General features: G+C 41.8%; 1 protein-coding gene across 9 annotated transcripts in view; it reads right to left on the bottom strand.

Annotated features, from left to right (window-relative positions):
• The window catches only part of NPAS2 (neuronal PAS domain protein 2), a 90,989-nt gene that overhangs the window by 53,617 nt on the left and 18,851 nt on the right, over window positions 1-18,521 (bottom strand). For 2 of the 9 annotated variants that reach the window (XM_015850447.2, XM_015850438.2), the window contains exon 2: window positions 8,760-8,858. The exons of 6 other annotated variants lie outside the window; for them this stretch is intronic. The gene's annotated coding sequence lies outside the window, so the exon portion shown is untranslated. Of the gene's footprint in view, window positions 1-8,759; window positions 8,859-12,691; window positions 12,808-18,521 lie in introns of those variants that run through there. One more of the 9 variants, XM_015850428.2, reaches the window with a different exon arrangement.

Below are 18,521 nucleotides of genomic sequence, written 5' to 3'. Positions count from 1 at the left end.
CTTTTGTGTTAACAGCTTGATAACATATCTGCTTATAACTCAAACGCTGCACTAAATTTTCTGCTCTATAGTAACTATCATATTCCTGTCAGCAGAACTAAATATTTAATCATCCAGGGAGATGAATCATGAAAATCTGTTTTGGGGAGATATTTTTAAACGGACACTTTGTTGTCATTTAATTTTGAGAATTTGCTGTCTCTGCCATCTCTCGGGAGGGACCTCGTAAGCCTGTGACCATACAGGCTATTGCCCTGTACCACCTGTGGTCTCTCTTGCAGGTTAATCATGTAAGCTAAGGGGTTTTAAGGTCACCTCTGGCAAGATCAAGCTCAGAGTCTGGCTGGGCACTCCTAAGCTTAGAGAGACAGAGTCCAGAGATGCACAACCTGCTTGTCTGCAAGGACTTTGTGACTGGATGCTCCCCCGGTGCTGTCCAATAGTTTCATGTCTAAGCCTGTAATCCTACCAAGAGTTCAGACACAGCATCAGACCAAGGCTGCACCCATGTTTTGCACCATTTGTGACCACAAGTCTCTCCCAGCGCAGGCTGAGCCTTGGTGCCAGCACATCCCATCAGTGTGCCAAGTGCTGCTGCTCTCAGCCCTCTCCTGCTAGCAGTGGTTCCCATCTTTACACCAACAAAGTTTCTCCAGTGTGTTGTAAAATTCAAATCAGGTTTTACAAAATTAATCTCTGAGGAAAAAGGATAATTATTAAAGAGCTTCATTAGTGCTTTGCAATCTTAATTATGATAATTATATTTTTGTAGCTAATATAACTGAACTCCTGCTTTTAAATCCCATTAATAAGCATTTTAATCTTTCTCCTACTGGGACAACAAACCCATAATGTTGAACTTTATATTTACATAGGACAGTTTTAAATAAAAATGATGCGCTGCTGTTTACTTAGGGTTTCTGTTCCCTTTTATCTGCACTTTGAATACGCATCTTCTCCCGAGACACAAGAAATAAGATGAACTCAGCATCTTGGGCTCAGCTTCTATTCCTGGCAATGGGAGAGTGGGTGAAGAGAAGAGCAGCAAGTTTCAGGAACAGTGCTGCAGTGGCCAGGCATGTGGCAGGATGAGACGTCATGGGATCATAGAATGGTTTAGGTTGGAAGGGGCCTTTGAAGATCAGCTAGCTCCAATCCCCCTGCCATGAGCAGGGACATTTCTTAGTACATCAGGCTCCCCAGGGCCCCATCCAACCTGGCCTTGATTGCTTCCAGGAATGGGGCACCCACAGCCCCTCAGGACAGCTGTGCCAGCACCTCACCACCCTCATCATGGAAACTCAGAGGAGCCCAGCTACCATGAGGAGCCCACCTACACCTTGCTGGCAACCACTACCACTCTACCCCATACTCCGTGGCACTGCTGCAAGGAGCCAGAGGAGCTCTGCCCGTGCTTAACTCTGGATGAAGTTCTTCAAACAGCATGCTCTGAATTGTGTCACCTCTTCCATGAATGCAGCTGGTACCGGCCAAAGCCGGTATTCATCTGGTGTGTGAGCAGGGAAAGGCACCTACCCATCCAGATGCTGGAAATCTTGAAATGTACCAGCAAGTGACACCAATACAAACAGCCTTTTCTGAGCGTGGTTTATAATCCCTGACAGAGTAGAACTTGCTGTGTCCTACATTACAAACCGCCCACCACCACCCAGTTGCAGTGGGCTGGAATTCTTTATAAATCTGATTGCAGACAAGTATTTCACAGTTACTAACACAGAGAGAGTAAAAGATCAAAGGTGGAACAGCATACAAATTCAGATACCTCAATAAAGAAATGAAAACAATAAAGCATATATTAAATATTATCTGCCCATTAATCTCTGGAATAAATTCAGAAAACTAATTAAAAGCTTCTACACAGATAAATTATAAGCTTCTTTATTCAATGAGCTCAACATATGAACAAACAGAGGTTTGTGTTGATACCATCGTTATTAGCGATTGCATTAAAGCAAATGATTTTTGTTGTGCTACTGGGAATACAGTGATTTGAAAAGCAAAATGCTAAGAGAGAAAAAAATCAAATCTTTGCTGCACTGAACTTATCACATTTCCTGTTCTTTTTTAATTCATTTTGGGTAATGATAACTCTTACAGGTCAGCGTGATGAAAAATGATGACAATGAAAACAAGCAAAACCTGAGCAAACAAATAAATAGAGCACGAGAACAGACTAAAGCCTGTACAGTACCAGCAGAAATTTCTGCATAACCATTCTACAGTGCAAATCCAGCTTTAATGGGCAACATTGTCTTCCTGCATGGGAAATTCTCCAATTCATCAGTCGTTACTGCACCTTGTTTCTCTTTTCCTGCTATCGGTGTCAGCAGTAGCAGGGGATTTTATCTGAAATTCGTAGGGAGGTTTGTCTCCTCAACCGTAATTGATAGATATTCTATTTTTGTGGTGAAACAGCTCTGTGTTGTGTGACGTGGCATTGCAGTGCTGCGCAGGGAGCTTATGAGGCAGCCAGTGCTGCTTTATGGGGTGCCCAGGGCAGAGCCTCCTGCCAGGCAACTCTTCTGAGGGGTGCTGCTTGGAAATAGGGGGATCCTGAGCAATGCTTAAGACTACAGATTTTATGGCTGAAGTTCAATATGAATGCAGCACCTGAAATAATTAATTTAGATACACAGTTGGTCCTGAATCGGGTTATTTAGGATGCATTAAAATGGATCTAGCCCCAGATAATAAGATATCTTCTTGAGGCTCTTATGCAAGAAAATACGTGGTCAGACTTGATTTTTAAAGACAAGATGCATTCTGGTGACCCAGTGCTGTTTGGCATAAGAACAGCTTTAAACTGATGAAATGGAGTAATGAGAGCAAACTATAACTGCTTTTGTTTATGTTTTTTATTCGTACTCAAGCATCTCCCTACTTCTTACTCTACAGGAAACTCTCCCTATTGACTAAAATGGAATAGAGGTTTCAGAATGTCTCAATATAATGTCCTCTTGAACACGGGCTAAATGCAGGATATAGTCCAGAGAGTATAAAGTGCATTTAAATGTTAGCATAATCATTCAGCTGCTGTGTTCCAGAAACGGAGAAGTCATTAAAAGCCCTATAGCAAAGCATCAAATTATGCCTCTGCCAGATATTAACTTTGAAAAGAAAGAATAAAGGCACTCTGAAAACCATAGTGAAGCACTGATCTGCTGATTCACCTCATGCTCATCTACTGTGAAAGTTAGAACTGCAAAATAACAAATCTTTTCTGTGCCAAATGATATTGGTAGGAAAGCATGTTTTGGCTATGATGGGCTCTTCTTTCAGTTCTGAATGTGCGTTTACCCTTCCCCCTTGCAAGCAAATTTGCTGTCAGAATGTCAGGCTGACTTGCTGTTTTATTTGCCATCTGTGTCATACTTGTACAGATACACTAAGTGTGTGTCCCAAAAAGCCTGAATTGTTGCATGTTCTTACATATCATTCATAATTACCAGGGGTAAAAATCACGAAGCCAAAAAAAAAAAAAGACATAGCTCTCTATTCATGCTAAAGAGCATTTTATTTCAAACACAGTGCCATTGCCATTACTGAAGCACCACAGATTCAAAAATAGGACCTGAACGCCTTCAGCATACCATGATTTTTGCAGGTGATCTAAGAAAATCAGCTCTAGCTACTTTGCAGACAGACTCTTTACAGTGTATCTATACTTCAGTATGTTTATCAATGACATACCCAGGGGGATTGACTGCATCCTGAGCAAGTTTGCTGATTGCACTAAGCTGAGTGGTGCAGTTGACACAATAGGAAGAAGAGACATCATCCAGTGTGACCTGGACAAGTGGGCCCATGAGAATCTAATGAAGTTCAATGAGGCCAACCTCAATGTATTGCACTTGGGCTGAGGCAATCTCAGATATGAGTACAGACTGGGAGAAGAACTCACTGAGAGCCTGACAGCATTATTAGGAAACCAGGAGAAAAGCTTTTGTTACGAGATGGATCAGGATTGTTGGTCAGGGGGATGCTGTTGTTGCTCTTGTCTGTTGGGTTTCAAGCAGTCTCGAGGGTGTCTGTAGAAACTGTAGAAACTTCAGTGCCAGCAGAAAAGATATTAATGTATAGAAACTATGACAAAAGTAGTATAAAATCCAATATGACAGCACTTTATTTTCATACATCCTACTGCCACATTACTATGGGGGTATTTGGGTATGGGGATTTTTTTTTTGCTTTTTTAAATCAGAGCAATATTTGGGTGTTTTTTCCCCCAACCGTTCACCTTGCTTTGCATACTTCAAAAGGCAAGCTGCTGAAAAAAGCTTTTCTGATGGTTCCTATTGTTTCCTACTTCAAGTGAAAAAAAAAAGTACATGGTGTTAAATCTGAACACCAAGACTTTGTGAATGTGTAAACTTCAGAACTCTAAACCTTTCAGGCTGTGCCAATGTAAACCACCCCAAAGTGCAGAGAATTAAGTACACTTTATCCTTTCTGTCTACGATTGAACGTGTTCCAGTACTCCTAAAATTGGCAGCAAGGAGTCTCTCAAATCCCTCAAAGCAGAGCAGAGCTTTTTCAAATGGGTGTTGGAAAAAGAGGGCAATCCTCATCCAAATCTCAGCCCCATCCCTGTAGTTCTCTCCTTTGAAAACTCTCACCTTCTGTTTTGAATCGCTTCACCCTTGAAGACACAGGACAGGAAGAATAAACCCTGTATTTTCTAAGTGAAATGCTCTCTATTCCCTTAATGAAGATGACACAGAAATTTTAATGAGCACTTTTGCAAGGCACATCTGCCTATATATCACTCGCCTTTTTACATGTTGCTCCACTGTTGTCCAACCTACCCACTGTCAAGAAACACAAATTTCTTGCTTCAACTTCTGGCAGCCAAAATGGCTGAGATGCACATTTTGGGAACCCAACCACAGGTATTTTGATCTCCTCCCTGCCATGTATCCTCTTCCCCATGGCACCCCAAGCCAGCACCTCCTCCCATCTGCAAAGCCAACTCTGACCCCACATCCCTTTCTCATCCTGGACTCCATGCACAGTTCAGAGGTTTTGCACCAGCACTGCCATCAGTGACATGCTGCATGTATTGGAGATGCGTGTCTGGGTACTTGTGAGCACTGCCAAGCCACCTAAAGCTTGGTGAGCATATGGGCAACAAGGTGATGGATTGATGGAGTTTAGCTGCTGCTGTACAGGTGGGCAAAAGGGTCTAAGCTAGGTTTGGCAAAGGGAGCTGAAACAGGAAAGCCACTAAAAGGCTTCACACATCTCCTCCTAACTCAGAAATGTTTTACTGGAATGAGCAGCTTCAATTTGTCCACAGTCTAATTCCAGGCTATTTTAAAACTGACATTATCCCGAGAAATAATGCCGAGTCCTAAACTGCACTGTGAGGCGTGCAGTAAATTTTTAGTCAGCTAAAGAGCAAAGAATGAAATGCGAGAGAACATTTTTCCTGATATATTTTTTTCTCTCGCTTCATGGAAATATTGATGGGAAGGATAGTACTACTGCTGCTGAATGGTGAATCGCATGGCTATAAAGATACATTATGTGCATCAGTCCAGCAGGCAGTTCTCTCAATCTAACCTCCTCTGCAAATGCAGTTATCTTGCTCTGGCACTTTGCAAAATCCTCTAAATTGCTATTAAATTAAATACTTTTAATTTATGGAGGATTTTAGCTCAAGTCATATTTCTCTGCCACTAATTATCAAGTATTTTACTGATGCTGTGAAAAACATTAATAAATCAATCTAAATGAACTCCTACCTTCCCCTCTGAACTGGGGCTGCACGTCATCAGCCACACTCCAACCTGAGAAGGTTATATTTCCTTTGGATTCATCACTAATCTCATTTTGAATCATGCATTTCCGAGTGGGCTCAGAGCAACATTTTTAAACATGAGATTTTTAAGCTGGTGATGGGAGTATGTTTGAGTTGCATGAATATGTGGATGGATTTTTAGACATTTTCTGTGATTCAAAATAATTCCCCTTTTGCAGTGTTAAGGTTGGCTTGTATCTTTCTTCCCCCCTCCTCCCCACCCCCCTAGAAACAGTAATTACACTTGCTATCTTTCAAATAAAATACAACTTCCAGTGTATTCTTAGACACCATGGGGCTCTGGGGAAGGATTGGTGGAAACATGTGTAGTGATAAATCACTGAAATTGAAGAACCTGTGGGTGTTTAGAGAGGTAGTTAGATGACTAAATACGGATTTCAGTGCCTAACTCTCAGCACCCAAAATTGAAAATATTGACCTTGATATGCAGTCCTGGTCTTCAGTGTGCCTTAACGTGGTGGAAGAATTTGGAAAGCTTCAACGCAGGTAAGTCATGTTCCAAAATACAGACTGAGTAGGACTGTGTTAGTAAAGCAGGCAGGTGAGATCTTCCCATGCTGACAACACTACTGGGTACAATTCTTATTACTCAAAACATTGTTGTCCCGGAGAGAAAAAAAACAAGCCTGAATTTCACATACCAGACAACAAAAGTAGATGTTCCCATTTCACCCACTGTTTTCTAAAGCCAACACAAATCTTGGCAAAGGAACGTATTTTATGAAGTTACGCGGACTGACTTAATGTATTAATCTTTACAGTGACACAGATTATTAGAAACTCAATGATATGTGGAATGTTTTATGATGTGCTTTCACTCTGATAAATAGCTAATCACCATATATTTGTGACAACAGAACATTACAGGAAGCAGTGATATGTGCTCTGAAAAACACCATCGGTCCTTTTATGCCCTCTGCATAATGTTCTGTCATCTGTGATGCCTAACTTTGCAGCATTGCATTCAAAAACACAAAAAATGTTCATTATGAAAACCCTAACATTTGTCAAACGCCTCCTTTCTGGTCTTTTGTGGCGGTGTTTTTATTTCTCCAAGTAAAAGTGCATCACATGCCATTTGACAGCTGGTAATTGTATGCGTATTGAATTAAAGCATTGATTTTAATTTTCAAAGTCAAACTCACTCTCTTTTAGCTGAATGAATTACTTTTTTCATTAGAGAAAATATTGGTGCTGGACTTCAGATACAGGATCAGAGCTTACACAGCCTTTCCCCAGGGATATTTTCTACTGCTCTCTTTTTGAAATATTGAAAGGTTCTAACTTACCCATTATCCAGGAATGAAAAAAAAAAAAAAGAAAAAGAAAAAGAGAATAAATCTCCAAATGGTTAGCACAGCTCCTAAATTCATTGCTAGCTTTCAGCTATTTTTCCATTGCATTCCGATTACCTGGCTGCTAGGATGGGTTTTTTGTCATATAGGATAAGAAATAAAAGGCTGGGCAAGGTGTGGATGAGAAACCTTGAAAGAGATGCAGGTGCTGCTAGGAATTGCACAGATTATGCCATGGATATTAATATGTATTTCAGTCAATAGTAATACACATCTAAGAAGACTGTGGGAAACAGAGGCTCTCTGATACTTTCCCCTGTATTATCCTTCTCATAGATCCAGATACTTTTCTCTCTCTAGTCTGCTACTGAGGGGCTGGAGTGCAGACCACAACAGATGCTCTCATGTGGAAACCATAGTGAGGAAAAAAAAAAAAGAAGGATCATAGGTTGTCATCCCAAAGAGATGTTCAAAAAAGGACCGTAGTTTTGCGCCAAATTTCTGAAGACAGGCTTCTACTACTGCTCTCTCAAAACCTAATCACCATGAGCCAGGTCTCTGACCTGTTGCTCTTATAATGCGTTCAAAGACATCTGCTGCTTCCTTATTCTTAGACTATCAAACCAATTATCTCTGGCTCAGTCTGGATTTTGTTCCACTCTGGAGTCTGCGAAGCTGTTCAGCCTGCCCTGACATCAGCCCCTCCACCAGGGAGCGTCTCCTCCTCCCCTTCTCCAGCATCGCCCCATCCAAGCTTGGCCTCCTGCAGTGCTCAATCGGGATGAAGAGACTGGGACTCTCTACCCTCACTCTCAGCCCTAAGGAGGAGACCAGGAGGCTCTGCTCTCACATCAGTAAAAAGCAGCAGCAAGTCCTTTGAAAGAAAAGGGGCTAAAGCCCTGTAAACCTGGCTTGGAGTTATGGCCTAGTCGTATATGCTGAGCCACAAAAGCAGAGCTGGAAGGAGTGAGAGCTGCAGCTGCTGCCCTTCCACAGACAGGTATCCTGCTAATAAGGAGTCACGTTTTGGACAAGGAATGTGCCCACCTACAGCTCCAGCCACCCTAGAGACGTGACAATTGGGCTGAAGTTTTTGTGGTCATACCACTACTCCTCTATTTGCTGCATAGCGGGCTGACCAAAAAAGCTCTCTACAGGATTTAAGAATTAACTTTAATAATCTGTTTCTATTCCTCTGTGCCTCAAGATCCCATGTGCATGCTACAGCTTTCTCTTATTTCTCTACCTAGCGACTCACTACCTTCCTTAAAAGCACTGTTACAAAGTCCACAGATAAGACTTAATTCAATCCTATCTGAATAAAAAAACCAAATTGTATGTGGAGAAAAGCAGATGATGTCCCATCATGCATTTTTGCAGCTCTGCTGGTACACGTAGAAGAAAATGCTGGTTCACATTAGTTACTCTGGATCTTTTCTCCTCTAAAATCTGTGATTCTTTTTGCAGCTGTGCATTAAAATGGGTTTTCTCTGAGGCATAATAAAAATATCACAGTAGTGACATACATCATCTTTTGGACGCCATGTTATGTGATGAAATTTTTCACGGTACACTTAGTTTGCATTTGTCCAAAGTAACTGAAAGTGAGAATGTGCACTGACCTGCTCCAGAGCAATCGTATTAGCCACCAATAATGCAGAAGATCACGTGCGTCAATTTGACTCTGTGCAGCACAGTGTGCTTATTATTTCTGCAATAAACTGTGGAAGAAAATAAAGTGTGAGAGCGTTTCAAGCATGTCTAGCTGTCCTATTGCTATAGTATTATTTTAACAGTAGAAGCAGATTGGGGATATATGTGCAGCTCTTTTCTCTGTCTGGCACAAGATGTCTGTTCTACCAACCACTTTTTGTTTTTAATTCTTATCTTAGCCAAACTCTTACAGCCTTTACAAATGGCCAGTGCAAATGCTGATCTCTATTTCCACATTTAGACCAGCTACTGTTATACTGCTTCCATTTCACTGCGATAAAGGAAGCTGCCAGTTCAGGAGTTTGTTGCATATTTAAGGGGTAGCTGCTGTTCTACAAATGAAGGGAGTAATTGATGCAATTTCTTTGCTGTACAGCTTTTGCTCATCAATACATTTAGTCTGTAGAAACCGTGGGTGCAATTGTGGATGAGGCGAGGAGATCATGCATGCAGTTCAAATATTTCTTGGTACCAGAATTTGGAAACCTGACACTAATCAGAGCCATGTCCATAATTAGGATTTTCTGAGAAGCTGAATCTCCCTGGAAGGCGAAGGTGAGCCATACAGAAGCACATAGGATTGTTATGATCTGGAAGTAATAGGATGATAGCAGATCTTCATGAGGCGTTGAAAGAATCATGAGCATTTATGGCCTCTATCCAAGGACAGGAATAATTGGGGAAATTAGTGGCCTCTTCAAGAAAAAAAAGGTGCTGGCAGCCCTGGGGTGATGTGGATTTTATATACGATTCTTTTGTCACTAAGATTACACAAGCTTCCAGCCTTGTCTTTGCAAAATATTAAAAGATTTTAAACGGGCTTTACCCTAGAGAGACAGATTCCAAAACGATGTTACACAAATAAAGTGATGAATGGGATGCCTATATATCGTTTATTTCCTCTTGGAATTGGTGACCTTCCATCACTCAGTAGTTTCCTTCACACTCCCTCACTTGTGAATTATAAGTTAATCAAGAGCACAATGGAACAATGCATGCATAGCCTGCTCGCTGCATTCATCTCTCTCCTCAGGGTGGATTACGGATGTTGAAGTTGTAATGAGTTTTCTTTTAGTCCAGTTTTGACCTCAATTCTGACTTTACCAGCAAAAATGTATTGTGTGAGATTACACAAGATGTATTTGGAAAATACACTGGTGATCTGGGAAAGGGTTTGAGAAGCAGGATTAGTTTAAAAAAAGTAAGAGCATCTCCTGGCTTTCATCTACTCTGACATAAAGAGAGGAATGGGAATGGAAAAGAGGTCTCCTGTACTATCTCCTAAATCCTGCTCCTGGTTTTGCCACAGAGAATGATTTTGATGCTATTTCACACTTATCAGTGCAGAGGAAGCAGTATTTCAACATGCCGATCTGTTTTACAGAGCCTGAGCCTGGGCTTGTGGGACTTCCCCTCAGAGGGAATGCAATGCATCTGTTGCAAATATTTATTTTCAGACTACACAGATACACAATACCAGTGAATGGAATACCAGGAAAAACTGTTCTCACACAGCTGATAATACCAATGGTAACAAAGAAGGAATTATTCTCATTATAAAGAAGAGTTGATCTGAAAGGTAAAGAGAGGTGGTAATTAATTTCCTTTAATAGTCACACTGGGATCTCCTGTAGTGTGCGGTCTGATGTTAATAATATATTTTCCCCCCTATAATTAATGTTCATGTTCTGCTCCTGGGGGATTCTTCTCCACTATCCTCAGCATTGTCATTACTCAAGCACACACAAGCAACTTGCACACCTTGGTGCTTGCAATATCTAATTCAAGCTCTACGTCTCTTGCCCATATCTGATCCCCTGCCAGGTGAGTGGCAAATGCGACCACTGGAACATACAGCCTCAGGAAATCTGGGAAAAAATAAAGCATTTTGCCCTATTTCAGAGGCATGCTAAATGCTAACGAAACAATAGGATAGCACAAAGAGCAAATGACCCGCTCTGCCTGTCCTGCTTTCTGAGGCTTGATGTTCAGTGAGTGGGAGGTGAAGACTGGCTCTTGGCTGACCTCATGGAGTCATGAGGCAGAGCCACAGCAGAGCAACTAGGGAAGGCCTAGGACTTCAGAGCAGCCCGTGGCTCTCAGGCTGGGTGCAGAGGACAAAGGCAGAAAATGAAGCCAGAGCAGAAGGAGCAGAGCATGGGCTTCTGCTGGCTGGCTGCCAGTCTCTGGCATAAACCAAAGCCCTCCTGAAATAGTTGCTCCGTGCACCAGAAGCCAGTCAGCAACAGAACTGCTCTAAGATCCTCTCACTAAGCCACGCTGGATGTTCCTTGGACGCAAACATGGGCATGATTCTGCCCTTTTTTGGAAGGAAACAAATCTGAGTGATAAGCTGGTCTTTAACAGAAAGAGCTTAGAAAGGGCTAGGTAAACAAATGCTATGATGATGTACCAGTTTCCCCTGGAGTTTTATACTGGTTTTGGCTGTAGGGATCCTGCAGGACAAAGTCGCCATGGAAGTTACTCTTTTCCCTTTACATTAAATTTCCTTGAGCTTACAATGCATGCTGATTTGCATTCATCGCGTTTTAGAAGATAAAGGAGGATGACTCTATGACTCTCAGCAGACATGGTAGAAAAGGAGGGAACATGACAAAGAGCTCAGATATATTCTTTGTGTTTCTGAAAAACAGCGGAGATGCATGTTTAGGAGAATACAGATTCAAATGCCTTTTTTTTTTAAGGGGCAAAAACTTCCCCAAAGTAAATGTTTCCAGAGGTGCTACATCCCCCACTACTCTACCCTCCAGGGCTGCTGTTGCCGCCCACTCCTAATGGACGTTCCCACCTCAGTACATCTAGCCCTATACACTCTCTGATTTCAGCTACAGAAATGTAGCCCAGACAGAGATTTATGCTTTCTGGAAATGCCTTCAGGTACAAAACGTAAAAGTTTCCTGAGCTTTTCTCCCCTTTAAAGAAAAACTGAAATACCTCCATGTTTCATGTTAAGACTAAATTTTATTTACCTCTTTATGAATAAGAACAGTATTATACCTAATTTTGTTTGCGCATATAAAATTCTCTAGACGTATGTCTGAGAAAAAAAGGGCATATTTCTAAGAAAAAGAGAAAAAATCCTGGCTTTTGAGCACTGTCAGAAAGGCCTAGTATTAAAGACAGAGCTGTAATGCACACAAAGTGCTTCTTGACGTTTCTGGCTAGTTGACATATCTCTAAAGAAGTAAAATTAATGAGTAAATAACCAGAAAAATGAAAACAGAGAGTACTGCTATTACTGACCCATTAGCAAGCGGGTTCCTAAGATTCAGAGACGCTATATAAGCAGGCTAAAGGTCAAAATGCATACATTCATATGACACAAATCCATCTTTCTAGAAGAAATGTTTGCAAAATCAGCATTCATATACGGGATGTAGCTAATACAGCATAGTGACTTCATAATAACCTGTCTGGAAATACTTTATCGTATGGAAAATACTTTGAAGGGTAACGTTTCAGCCACTGTTTTAAACATTGCACATTCTCCTGCTCTATCTGACAAAGTAAGTTTCTCAAATACATTCAGGTCTTTCTCATGCTCTCTAAGTTTATATTTCCTATTTTGCACTGGGAAAAAAAAAAAAAAAAATGAGGAGGGAATGGAAAGCAGAGATAAAATGTGTTGTTGAAGGTTTCAGTGAACACCTGCATCCAGTTCAACCTGCATCTGGTTAATGGGAAATTGAAATACATCTTCTCTTTACTGGACAAATTTGGATTTTCTGAAATCTTCAGTAAAAAGTAACTAGTTGCAAGATACCTAACAGCTCTTCACATTAGAAGTGCCTCATTTGAACATAATGTAAAAGATACTCACAGGTGGTGCCCATTGGTGTAGGCTTTTTTTCTCAGAATAAGTATTCCTAAATGACCTAATGTGACTGTAGACCTTCTAATATCAAATTTGTTGGTGCCCCATCCAAGGCTTCACATGGGAAAATGGTTCTGCTGGGCAGAGCAGCAAAGAGACTCTGAAGGCTGTTTTTAACAAACTAAGGAAAATAATTTTACATTTTGATTTGCATTGATTTACAATGCATCCTTTTGTCTCACACTCTTGTACCCACCTGGGGAGCCTGTGTCTTAGGGTGCACAGGTTCTGCTCATACCAAAAGCTTGCTAGAGGGTAACTAAAGTCCCTTTTAACACCTGTACTTTATGGATTTAATATGCTAATATGAAAACCTGTCTTGAATATCTAATCCTAAAATGTTTTACTTTCTTCTTCTGTTCTCTTAAGTAGTTAGTCCTACTAATTCAACTCCATCAGGATGAAAGGCATTAAACCAAACCTCTGGAAGGAATTAATTTAAGTGCTTATCAAAGACTGGTAACATCAGTTTTCACTGGTAAGTAAAACGAATGCATGTGAACAGGAATTAGATACATCGATTCAGTTCTATTGTGAAAACAGCTTGGAGATAATGCCCAGGAAAACATGCATCATGTTAATAGAACAACTACAATGACCCTGACTACACCGACTCACTGCATTTCCACTTTGTCAAAATCAGTGTCAAAATGCCAACGACAGCATAAAGCTTGTATTTGTTCCAAGAGGTGCCCATTTTACAATGGGGCTTTGGGGGAAAGAAAGAATAATCTTCATCCATAAACATTTCATGATTCATATCTACAGATAATACTATACTTCTGCATAAAGAGAACTAAAAAATAACACAGGACAATGTTCAGGGACTGTCCTTGGACTATACTTACAGCTTCTCCAGCCCCACAGGCAGATTTTCATCAAGTCTCCAGACTTGAGTTGCTCTCATCTTTTGATGGCATGACCAGAACTGAGGTTAGGGCTGGGGACTGGTGGGGGATAAAAAGCAAATGGTAGAGCCAGGAAAAACAAAGCTTAGGAAGCTCAGAGAGTAGGAGTGCAGTAAAGCAGGACCAGCTCAAGGGCTTTCTGGGAATAACACACTTTAGTTTCTGTTAGTTTCATTCTTAATGTCAGGGACAAAACTAGAGTTTGGACCCAGAGATCTGTATTTATTATCGGATCTTATCAGACTTACCAATATTCCAGTTACAAACAACAACAAAACCTCACTGTTGGCTTCCTTATGCAAACACAAGACTAAGCCTTAGCCTGGGTCAACATATAGGCTTCCTGTACTGCATCCAGTTCTGGGGCCCACAGTACAGGAAAGATGTGGAGCTGTTGGAGAGGGTCCAGAGGAGGGCTACAAAGATGATCAGAGAGCTGGAGCACCTCCCTAACAAAGACAGTCTGCAGGAACAGTGCTTGTTCAGCCTGGAGAAGGGAAGGCTGCGAGACTTCATTGCAGCTTTCCAGTATTTAAAAAGGGATTATAAAAAGAAGGGGAATCAACTTTTTACTTGGGTAGACAGTGATAGGACAAGAAGGAATGGTTTTAAGTTCAAGGAGGAAAGGTTTAGACTGGATGTTGGGGGAAATTCTTCACAGAGAGAGTGGTGAGGTGCTGGCACAGGCTGTCCAGAGAGCCTATGGATGCCCCATCCCTGGAAGTATTCAAGAGCAGGTTGGATGGGACCCTGGGCAGCCTGGTCTAGTGGCAGATCTGGAGGTCAGTGGCCCTGCCTGTGGCAGGGGGTTGGAACTTGATGATCCTTGGGGTGCCTTCCAACCTAAGCCATTCTGTGATTCTCTCATTCTCTCATTCTTCCTCACTACTCACCCTTGCACAGCATAAACTCTTAAACTCAAAAATTGCAGCTGTGGGGACTCTTTTTTGCAGATACGTAAGATTTTATGGGCTATTATTAGCTTACTGAAATTAAACTGCTGTTCATATGAAATGATGTGGAACAAGTATGGATTCCCTGCCTTGCCAAATGGACATGTTCCAGCAAGGGCTACCCTACACTGGGTACAAGCATCTAGAAGCTAATGAGGATTCATATCCACATAGTGTAGGAACAATACAGTTGAAGACTGCAGCCCTACTTTAAAATGACAGAAGAAGAAACGGTTTCTTGAGACTGTGTCTCTGCCGCTGAAAAGAACTGTGTCTGGTCAGTGACTTGTTCAGCTGGAACGAATGAGCAAGTGGAGCATCAATCACTTATGTGAGATGTCAAGCAGCTTACAGCTTTCTAGGCTTTGTTTACTTACATGCAACATACGCTAATGAGTGAAGTTTCTTATCACTCTTGCCTCTATCATCCTTAGTTATTTGAATCCCACAAAGCAACAGCTCTGATTGGAATGTCACAGGCTCTGAGACAAACCTCTTCATGTACCTGGCTCCTCCTTGACCCATGTTACCTCAGGTCAAGTGTCCAGTATGCAGGCTGAATGACTTCTAGCAACATTGGAAGTCCTTGGAGGCCCACTGGGCTGAACTGTGTACAAATGCCACCAGAGCAAATGGCTTAAATAACCCTGGAGCAGTTATGAGCCACAGAAGTACACTGAGTACACTAGTGTTAGAGAAAAGGTTAAAGGAGGGGCTGGTGGACATGAGGCTGCAGGAGTGTTAAGTGGTAAATCCTGAAAGCTTGGCAGGGGTGGATGAAGGCAGCTGGTATTGGGACTGAAGAACAGTATGTTAGTTATGCTGTGGGGAAAAGCACGTGAACCCTAAGTACAGTATGGAGCCAAACAAAGTCAGTAAAAAGACGACCCGCAGCAAAGCTGACTAGTCCTTGTTGTAGCCCATCAGGCCTTGTTGGCTGTACCTGCAGACCAAGTACCTCAGACCCATCTGTTTTCAACCCTAACCCTCATTCTAAATCTAATCCTGCCTTTAATTATCACCTGAAAACTCCTACTCCTTAAGATTAACAATAGATTTGGTCCAAAGTGTTCACTGATGGATGTTGTGAGAGATACATAGTGAAAGTAAGGGCCATACAGCTATGGATAGCCATCTAAGCAGAACTGAGAAAGCAGAGGAGAGAAATTCATTACTATGCCCAGCAAGTCCTTCTGATCCAGAATGATATACTGTTGGTGGTTATGGCTACATTTAGAATGTAAAAGAGATTTTTTTTTTGCACAGCGTCTTTCTCTTCCTTGCCTGCAAAAATATTAAGCATCACTCAGTTTTTGTCCCATTTGAGAATTCCATTGGAAATCCTTCATGGTGATGTGGCTGCCCAGTGCTATCTGTCTGTCAGGGCTGTACAGCATTACTGTTCTGCACCAAGAGGCTCCTATGGAGGTTCACTCAGTCCTACACTGGCATTGCTCAGTTTCTTTAAAGATAAAGTAGGTGTTACAGCCAAAGCCTGAGGGTCTGAATAGCCACCTTTATATCTTGCTTGAGCCCTGTTTTCCACATAAACTAGCTTTCTGGCAGTGGACTGGATGCTTTTAGAAGTGTGGAGATGGGAAAATGCAAAGGTAGTATTTCTGCTTTAGGGCTGTGCAGGAATGCCCCAGCTGGAATGTCCTACATGGAGAGCAGCCCACACGCAGGGCAGTGAAAGAGTCGCTGTCTTAGCTGCTGTAATGCACATTTGACTGAAATCTTTGGTTCTGAAGAAGCTGCATTTTTCTGGCACATTTCTAGGAAAGTAGATTCTCAGTTTGCTGGCAGGTAGGAAGGAAGAGTTAAGTTTTTAAGAGCACTGAGTGGCACATTAGCAAGTGTAAATGCATCCAAAAAATGAAAAAGGACTGTATTGCTGCTTCTGATTCACTGTTCTGTGCCAAATAACACTCTCTCAGTCACCTTTTCTTCCTCAAAGAGAACAGGTTGCGACAGATTGAAGTCTTCTCCCCTGCTATGTCAGGAGCCTTTATGTGACAATTACAACATCATTTTTGTTTTACGATCAGCTGAAGTCAGTTCAAAACAGCACTTCACCTCACACACAAAATAGCATGGCTTCATGTGACAGGGACTGCAGTTTGGCAGGAGCAATTTCTCATTTACAATCTGCTTTCTTCTGTCTTGGTGTTTTCCACCCAATGCAGAGTAACTTTAGTTTTGAAGTCAGTCAGGCTTATCTGGAGGAATGACTCATCTAGGGCAATCAGAGTAGCTTGCTCCTGCATGCTCCGAGAAGCACTCAAACGTTGAGCAGTGGAGGAGGAGAAAAGCTACAAATCCATGACAGGGAAAACCTCGGTCCTTCCAGATAAAATCTGTGATATTTGTCAGCAGCTCTGGTGAGTAGCAGTGCTGGCACTCAGAAGGGGAATTTCTTTATCTCCTCCCTTTCCATGGTGATTTCCCTTGTCTCTTGTTCCACCCAGCTCACATGCCACAGGCAAAGCTGGCCTCAGAAAGTTCAGAGAAGCCAGCTGGCTATGTGTGAGCCCCCACATCAGGGGATCCTGTCGATGTAATCTACAACACCATGTTTCTAGCTTTTTTTGTATGTCGCCAGTATTGCAACTAGCCAAGAGCAAGCCTAAATGCTGCAGCGTTCACTGTGATTTTGGCTTCCCCTGATAATTCACTCTTCATCCATTTAGACCTATGAAAATAATACAGCATTTCCCATTAGTAATCTCTCCCACTTGTGACTTCTTTTCTTTGTGGCCGGAGGAGATGAAGTGCTCGGTTACCCCACAAAAACCTCTCCAGAGCAACCACCATGAATTCAGGAAACCTGGCGCTCAGCCCATACACTTTTCCCAATTCCGAACAGGTCCTATTTAATTTCTCTCCTGACTGCTTTTCCTTTTTAAAATGTTTATCTTTTAAGGCTAAACGCATGAAAACACACTGTTTCTAGGTATGAGAGGATGCATGCAAGTATGCCTGAAGCCTGCTTCAGGCTACTCCTGCACAGACCCAAGAGCTGCCCACACCGTGGTCAGAGCCACAGTTGGTTGTAAGCAGGCACCACCAGCAAGCAGCTCCATTTCATCTTACTCCTAAATCTTACACTAGGACCAGTTTTACAGGTGCAGAACAAATCATTGCAGATGCAAGCCCCTTAATTTAAATTCAGAAGGAAGCAATTGCACATCATAAACCAAGTTCTGCAAGCTGTGAAACTAGTACAAGCTAATGTCTTACTGGCTGGTGTCAGAAAGCTCTTGTGAAGGTTATCTGGGGTCTGTAGGGCCTGGCATATATTGTCACAAAACTTAAAGATAGTCTGTAGTTTTGATATCTTTACCTTTCTCATGAATTTAAATGATATTGGCCAGCAAATTTAGAATGTAGCCAGAAAGGCACACGTATAACCACATAAAACATGACCAAATAATCCTTTATTCTCATAGGAAACTGAGCAAAAAAAAACCCTTTAATTTTGAACTCAGTGCCCAAACCAGGCAGGTTTCCAGGACCCTTGGCTTACATGGGCATTTCACTGTGAGAAAGAAGAATGAGCTAAACATTCAGAAACAGAATTGTACAAGCACTACGTGGGGGATTCAGGGCTAAGAAGAGTCTCTGAAGTCACTCTAAGTTCTTCCTGAAAAATCATCTGGTTGCCAGATTGGGCAGGTCCCTCTGATTTATGTATTTCTTGGGTTCTGAAAACTTAACTGAAGGGCATTAACATTAGGCTGCCATACTTCTAAGAGACAAATTACAAATGAGAACACTGAGCACATCTCAGAAGTTATGGTATTTCCTTTGGATATTCGATATCCCATACAGCCGAGTGCTGCCTCAAGACTGATGAAAACTTCTACTGTATGCTTGATTTATGATCTATTTGGAGATTAAAAAAAAAAAAAAAGG

This window comes from Coturnix japonica, chromosome 1, assembly GCF_001577835.2.
Source record: "Coturnix japonica isolate 7356 chromosome 1, Coturnix japonica 2.1, whole genome shotgun sequence".
NCBI classification, from domain to species: Eukaryota; Metazoa; Chordata; class Aves; order Galliformes; family Phasianidae; genus Coturnix; species Coturnix japonica.
This window is presented reverse-complemented; position numbering and strand designations above follow the sequence as displayed.